We start from the raw sequence: 8,609 nt of genomic DNA, 5'->3' as shown, positions 1-8,609 counted from the left end.
TGTAGTTCAGTTTTGAAAAAGCAAACTGTTGTAAACAAATAGTTTAGTAATTGAGTATTCTATCAATTATTCTTACAATTAATTGAGTAATCGGATTTAAAAAATGTTTATAACTCTCACCTTGCCCATTGATAGCTTTTGTGTCCATGCTAGTGACGGGATTTGACACGTTTGTTCATCACACACAGAAACACATCTACTCTCTATGTTCTGCCACGATGCGCTCCGCCACCCATTTGTTGAGACCAAGATGATATGAAAATAATTTCCGGTTCATCAGTAAAGCTACACTTCCATTAAGCATCAACTACAGAGCAGGAGCCCTTTGTGTTCAGTCTATCCGCTCATCTGTATAAATGCACCCGCCGCGTTCTTCACCACCACCAGGCAGCAGCTCTGGGAGGAGAAAGTTTGTCGTACTCCAGTCAATTTAAGGATGCTTATTGATTCCCTGAAAAATGATAAAACCCGAACATTATCATCAATCAATACAATTCTCCCAGACTAACCTTGAAAATTGGGCGTTATGCTGTTAGCACTTAACACTAAGCAGCAAGTCAGAGGCAGAAGTGAGAGTGCTGTACAATGCAAATAATGATAAAACATAATTTAACGAAGCATCGAAGCAGATAATTTACCTAGACAAATTTTAATAATCAAAGTACTCGAGTCGTTGGAGGAATCATTACAGCTTTAGATTATTTACCAGCATCCCATACTGAGTTGTAGGAATTGCTTTTAATGGAATCAAATTTGTGTGGATTGTATAAAACATGCATGTGTGCATTGAATCTTGAATAAAATACAGTGCTTCAAGGGTCACCTGGATGGTAAATCACTTCTGATATGATACCAGTATTGTAGATTTGAATTTGATACATACTTTATTACTTTTTTGGTAGTATGGAATATTAGAAAAGACTTGATCAAATTATATTATCCAGAGAACAATAGTGAACCACAATATTAGTGGAGTGCTTCTAATGGTATGCTTATGATAACTGAGATTTTGGATGCAGGCTGATATAATATGACACCTGTTTTTGACTCTTTGGTTAGGTTTGAAGTAGTTTTTGAACTTGATACTTTCAAAAAATGGACAACTAAAAGATCCAGTAAGAAGAGCTTCGATCAGAGCAGCAGCTGCAAAGATTCACAGTTTTGTTGGAAGAATCAGATGACTTTAGTGATAAGTCTAGCAATATGCATCAATATCCTGTTGGATAACAGTTTTTACTGTTGGATAACAGTAGTTTTTACTGTTATCCAACAGTAAAAACTACAATTCAGAAAATGCCAGACCTAGCTAATTTACAAAGATTAGCAACAATATACTCTGTATATGTGTAACGATTATTTAATTTATCCATGTTCAAAAACATTTGTGAGCTGTGTCACTAAATGTTACTTTGTGTTGATCAATTGCATAAAATCTAGACGCTTTATCAAGATTTTTGAGGTTGTAGAGTGACGAAGTGTGGAAAAGTGGGTCGCTGTAGAAGAAAATGTAATTTATACATGACAGTCCAATGACAAGAAAAAATCCCTCAACCCTACTTCTTCAACAAGCAGAGAGAAAGAAAAAAGCTTTCCCAGAAATGTTATAACTTTGGCAGCAAACAGGATTAGCAGATCAACAGTGTGTTGCTCCACATTTTGGACTTTAACCATACTCCTGATATTTTGTCTTATGCTGCTGTGCCAATGTCTCTAATCTGTATAGCAAATCTATGGAGTGAGGCGTAACCATCCACAAAAAATATATAAACATAATTTGGCTTTGCAAAAGAGCATGTCCAATGCTTTACTATGCTGTTTATGTTTGTCCTGGAACAAAATTCAAAACATGTTCAATACCACAAGTGATTCTGTACCCTGTGTCCACCCAAGTCACTCATGTCCTCTGTGATCTGTTTATGAAGGTCTTTTGGCTGAAAGGTGTCACCACTGAGTTTGTAGTGAGATGCAACTTGGTTCAAATTTGTTTTATATTCCTTCTTGACGTACTAGCAGCTGGAAAAGAGTTACTCTTCACAACAGACATAAACAGATGAACCAATATTGGAACAGGATGTTCCTGGTCGTACATGTTCTTGCAAAGAGAATCCAGTCTTATAATTTTTGTGTCAATGGATCCGCCAATTTTTTGGAAATAAGAACAATTTGATACTGGCAAACACAAAAATAGGTTTCTGGGTCATTCGTGACTCTGTCGACCTACTTTCAGTGTAGCCAGTTCTTGTACAAGCTTCCAAATCCAAACCATCCTGTGTCAGTTCATTGAAATGTCAACATCAACTTACATTAGGCTCTGTTCTGCGAAGGACAGAAGGGACACAGGTGTTTGTCTTAACTGTTCACATCTGATGAAATCCCTGTGTCTTGTGAAATACCGTTCTGCAAAAAACATGAAGGGTGTGTGGACATCTGTCTACCACAACTTTCCCTAATATTTCACACCTTTGTGTTGAGAGTGAAAGGTGGAAGATTTCCCTTCAAATACACAGAGGATATTATACATCCTGTAGACACTTTCATTGTATAAAAATCAAACTTTAAATCAAGAGAGAGTTGGCTCAAACCTTCAGTCACATTAGTTTTCGCAGCTCACTTATTCTATTTTTGTTTTCATCCTAACTGTATTGGACATGTAAATCTTGAACTACCCATTGTTACATTTTATTAAAGTTAGTCATGTAGTGTTTATAACAACAAACAAGTTATTTTAGATCTTTAAACGTGATTTATTTTGCTTCTTTTAACAGCTTAGGGTAGATCTGTGGGCTATATGCAAACATTTTTCGCACAAAATCATTCTTAGTGAGATTTTAGTCTGTTCAGTTCTGTCTGCTGTGTGCTCATTTCAGAACAAGAGGTTTTAGGTCCTCTTGGCACTTTAAATCAAAATAAGGTGCTGCTGGCCACACCCCCCACCTCAACATTTACACGCGCATGTGAAAATGGCTGCAAACAGATGTGCAATTATGCAACTGTACATCTTTGAAAAGTAGAAGTAACAAGAATGCAACAAGTGGTTTCTGAATAGAAAACTCAACTACAAAACACTTCTGTTTTCCAGCAGCCATTGTCCAGTGCATACAGCAGTAAAACCAGTTGTCTAAATGTGCTGGAGCTCTGCTGGGGTTGCTAGGTAACCGCCTGGGCTTTATTGAGGTTGCTAGGTGAGGGGCAGTGTCTGCTGATTTGTGACATTACATAAGGAAGTTCTTTGAAATGGCTCGTTTTCCAGACACCAAAAATCATTAACTTATTGCCAAAGAACGATAGGTAGGGTGGTGCAGCATAATCATCGGATCTTCTGTTGGAGTTGTTAATGATGGCAAACAGGAAAATAAAAAATGTTTTAGACCATTGTCGACCTTCCTTAGAGGTTAGTGAGTCTCTAAAAGGTTTGTTTTGCAGAGGTTTATCAAACCAGGAAAGATGAGACGATGAATCCCAAGGAAGCTAAAATAGGAGTCTGTCTGGTTTTTCTATACAATAGTTTGATGATTGCACCATTAGTCTTTTTATTTCTACTCTTCTCTCTCACTCTCTATCAATGTGAGATGAAGAAGATGTGAATTTTAAGGATTTAGGGGCGGAGTGGTTGAACATTTGAGCATTTTGTCGTCAATACAGGTATCTCTGAGATCTGAGTTTATTTCTGGTTCTTGGGGCAACCAAGTCCTGCAGCCTTGCCTTTTGTACATCGGATAAATTTTAATGTTATGTGTCATTTGTGGTCACTGAGTGATTTTTTTTTCCTTTTATTTGTCCAATGTTTTTATTTAGACCAAACAGTCCTGACTGATTAAAATAGTGTCAAAATTACGACTTTATTCTCGTAAAACTTTACCCATATTTAAAACAGAAAACAAAAAACTCATCTTGCAAAATGCCATCGCAAACAAATAACTGTAGCTCGCAGAAAAAGGTCAGAAAAAATAAATATTAGCAATATGTCTGCACATTTCGCACAATAAATGTTAAATTATATGCTTTGTGAAAAACAATAAGCTGAAAAAGCTGATAAGTAACCAGTTCTTTTTTACAGTTGTAAAAACCCACATCGTGAATCATTTGCACTTTTTCTCTTTCAGACTGGATAGTCTTGATTAACTTAATGTCTTAATAAACTGAACTTGGAAATTGTTTTGAGACTGTTTTATTTGTACAAATAAATTATTCAGTATGATCAGATTCCCAATAGTATTTAAATTAGGAGGGCGTGAAAAAAATTATGACAAAAAATATTTGAGAAACACTGGATTAAAAGAACATTGCGATCACATTGGCAAACATGTTTTACAAGTTTGCTGATAAAAATAACTCACAATAGGATTAACATCCCCAGAAATACGCACCGCTAACGTAGCCGTCTAAAATCATTGCAAACCACTTGCAGCTGGCTTGCCAGCTCCTACAGTCATTATTAGTAGACCTGTGGTTTTACAGTGATGTTAATGCATGGTTGTGTTGCACTTGCTCACACAGATGAGGTATACAGAAGGGGCACACAGTGACTTTGCTGTGGCAGGCGCGCTCTTTTTGAAGCCCACTTTGTAACTCGACACAAGAGCGGGGCCAGAAGGAATTACAGGTTGGCAGATAAACAGAAGCTACGGCGCAGCAGCAGGGTGTGCTCCCTTCATGAAATTAAAAGCCACTGCTTCTCTCATCAGCTGCCAGCTCAGCTAATGAATAGCAAACTAACAGGATTTTGGCCCATTCCCTCTCATGTGTTGTCTCGGTCGAACACTGAACATTGTACCAGAACATGCTGTTTGCTGTTCTTTTTAAGGGCACTAACAACAAATGTAGACAATATAAATAAGTTAATTCAGGCTAAGACCACAGCACAGTCCTAATTTACTAAAATAGAAAGAAATTTAAACTTTAGCTAGAAAACATTATGTTATTTCTTTGTTTATTTTGTATAATTCACTCATTGTACCACATTTGAATTGCTGTATGGAAGTCTGGGGCAATACATATTATAAGCCTGGCAGGCCACCAGGCTTCATTTATATTGAAATGTAAAAAAAACACCATCCCCTTCTAAATAATTACCTTTTTTCTCTGTCATTTATTTTATATTTCAACTCACAATGCATTGAAAACTAAAGAGTCAAGGAAACCATTTATAGGTCCAACTTTCTGTTGCATCACACGTCAGTTTTTTATTATTGTTTCACAAAAACAATATTAGCTTCTTGGTTGAGGTGTTCAGGATCAGGCAGCGACAGGGTCAGAGGTCAGAGCACATACTCGTCAGGAATCCCGACACTCCTGCCAACAATCACAGGAACTGTTTTGTTCTCTTGGGGGGTTTGCAGTTTTTCATGACAGCTTATACAAGGCACTTACAGAGAAGTAGCCAAGGTGTTTATGCGATTATATGGCAATTATGTCACACAATTAAAAGAGTATTGTCTTTGTTTTGTAAATGCAAAGATTGCAGCGATTTAAAATAAAAAAAATAAAAAAATAAAATAAAATAACTGGCCTGGGTTTGTGCTAAAGGTTGGATTTTTGGGCCTCTGATTGTAAAACTCGCCTTTTTCTGAATATAATGCTTGAAAGGTGGATATTTTTGTAAAAATTTTGCAAACCGACGCACCAGAATTTACAGAACCAACCAGTACATTGAGGTTAGTAGAAAAACATCTACCAAACCACATTCCAGACTTATGCTGGTCACAGCTTTATTGTCTTAGAAAATGTTGTTCTTTTCTAATTCAAGTCTCAAAAACTGTATGTTCAGGTGTTATCCAAAAGCCCTTGTTTTTACAGAAGCAGGTTGCAGGGAAGTGTATTAATAAAACACTGTTTTCTGTGGGATTCAACATGAATCAGACCGTTGTTGGTTGGTGGAATATGAATCAAGTATTTCAGATTTTAATTGTGAGGTTTGAGGATATTTGGGCGTTTCCACCTGATGGTGGACCACATGGTTTCTCCTGCAGGAATTAAATAAACAATTTATGTTGTGCAGGTGTATATATAGTCTTTGTGCACTAAATATTAGCTGCTGCTTTAGCAATCAAATTAAATAAAAAAAATACAACGGGTACCATGCGTCTCTCCTTTTAAAGGTTAATGTAATGTTGTACGTTGTCTCTGCATAAATAAATAAACAGTATAAACGGCTTTAACATAAAAAGATATCTGTATGTTTGAGTAAAATGAACGATGGATCTCATCAAACGAGCCTCCGGTCGGGTTTTGCGCTGCCTCTGGCCAGTTTTTTTTTTTTTTCCAGCAGACATTGAAAGTTTCAGTTTCCATCTCCTGAGTGGCCAATCTGTATTAAACACCGTAACGTTATTGGCACTCAGGTAGCGCGGAGACTGTTTTTACCAATCAAATGGTCAATTAGGACGAAGAACACTGTGGGAAAAAAAAACTGCACAAAAAAATCTGCGAAGCAGCGATACCGTGAAAAGTGAACTGCGTTACAGGAAGGGTTCACTGTATATGAAATAATTTATAAAAAGCAACTGAGTAATTTGTGGAATGGCTGCATATCTGAGTTTATCTAGGTGTATCTGGGACTTCATTCTCATGCCTGGCCTCATAATGTCTCAGCATTGAAAAGGTGGATTTATTTAAAGAAGACAGTTTAGTCAAACACATGCGACACTTAACCTGCAGAACATAATATGAAAGTAAACTAAAAGTCAGTTTCAGCTGAATTTGGGTTCAGATAGATTAAGTAGAAACTGACAAGAACCGGATGAAACAACAAAAATTAAAACAAATTTATTTTCCAGTATAAAATCAAAATGGTCCCACACTGCGGAAACCTTTCGTTTGAGGCTGCTCCATAGATGACAATGTAAAAGATCAAGAATTTGTTTGGCAAATGCTTTTGACAGATTCGCTTCCTTATAAACAGTTTGGCATCCAGTGTCATTTCTAAACAGTTCTTGTATCGGTCACGTGACTTGCTGAAACCAATACATGCCCGATACGGGTGTTGGTCTATGGGCTTGATGCATGCGTCGGCGCGTCGGTGTTCCTGGACCCATCACTACTGTGTCCGTTCATTGGCATTCAGAAATTATTTTAATTCAACACAGAGATTTTATCTTTTAAACTTTTTACAAAAACTGGAAGTAGATGGTAAATACTATAAATCCACCAGTACTCTTTATTCAATAACTTACTTATTAAAATTATACATCAAGAAATAGTTGTTAACTGTTGTTTCGAATTCAAAAATACTTTTTTAATCCCAAAGGGAAATTAAGAGTCTTTTCGACTCATCTGGGATTTATCGCTTCAGCATTACTTCAGCTTTTGTTAATCAGCGGCTTCTAATTGTAAACAACTTTTCGCTATGCTTGTGCAACATAAAAAATGATGAGCACCATCTCCCCCCTGGGCCCGGCAATGGACGGATTACTTTTATTACCAGTGCCACTTTTTCCAGAATAAACGTTCAGCGTAATTGTTTTTTCCAGAAGAACACTATCTTCTGGCGCTTCAACAATGTTCCCAAGGCCTTTGGATTAAAAAGACAGTCAGCTCTACAGATCCTCCAAACTACTTAAATTTAAGTAGATGCTTTTCTTCATGTCCCCTCCTTGTTTAACTTAAACGCCTACATGGAAAGCAACTGAAAAGATATAATTGACATGATAGTAAACTTCAGCAAATTGATGTTTGTGATGGTTGGACTACTAGACGCATGTTCGATTTGGTTGCATTCCCTTTGTGATCTTAAGTTTTGCTGACAATATGACCGTTGCTTTGACTAATCAGACCATCAGCTGCCAAAATTAAATGTATATTTGCTATTGTGTTGATTCTGATTGATGAATTGTGAGCAGTTTTTTGGGATTCTTACTTTAGCTGAAGTAGATGTTATTCTAACTCACTAGAAATCAACGGTGTCGTTTAAAAGATTTAGTTAATAGACTGACATTCACTGAATTACTTATATGCTATATGTACAGCTCTGTAAAAAATTAAGAAAACCTCCTGATTATTCCATCAAACATTGATTTCTGAACTCTTACTGAGTGAAAACATTAGTGTTGTTTCTAAATTTCTAATTGTTTGCATTATTTGAGCTCTGAAAGCTCTGCATTTCTCATTTTCTGCAAATAAAAACTCATTTTTTTGCTTGTAATTTCAGAGATATGTTGTCAATAGTTCATAGAATAAAATAACAATATTCATTTTACTCAAACGTATACCTATAAAAATTAAAATCAGAGAAACTGATCATTTTAAGTGTTTTCTTATTTTTTTTTCCACATTGTAGGTGAATATTTAATACCGAAACAAAACATAAGTCCATGCAGACTTTTACATTTCAACAGCTATTTATTTTCTAAAAGTTGGTAACAAAAAATTTGCAGTGAATAAAAACAGCATTTTGCTTTATACAACTAAGAAAATGTTTACAGACAAAACTAATAATAGAAACAGATACACAACAAAACAAAGTAAAACAATAAAGAACAGAACATCCTTGCGTCAGTGTGCAAACTGTTTATACAGACGGACATGTCCCCTTTTACAAGACCACACATCCTGATAAATTATTTAAATAGCATGTATCTATACGCACACACAAATCAAGCTCTCACAAAAAG

Source organism: Poecilia formosa, unplaced genomic scaffold, assembly GCF_000485575.1.
Source record: "Poecilia formosa unplaced genomic scaffold, Poecilia_formosa-5.1.2 Scaffold1, whole genome shotgun sequence".
Taxonomy (NCBI): Eukaryota; Metazoa; Chordata; class Actinopteri; order Cyprinodontiformes; family Poeciliidae; genus Poecilia; species Poecilia formosa.
This window is presented reverse-complemented; position numbering follows the sequence as displayed.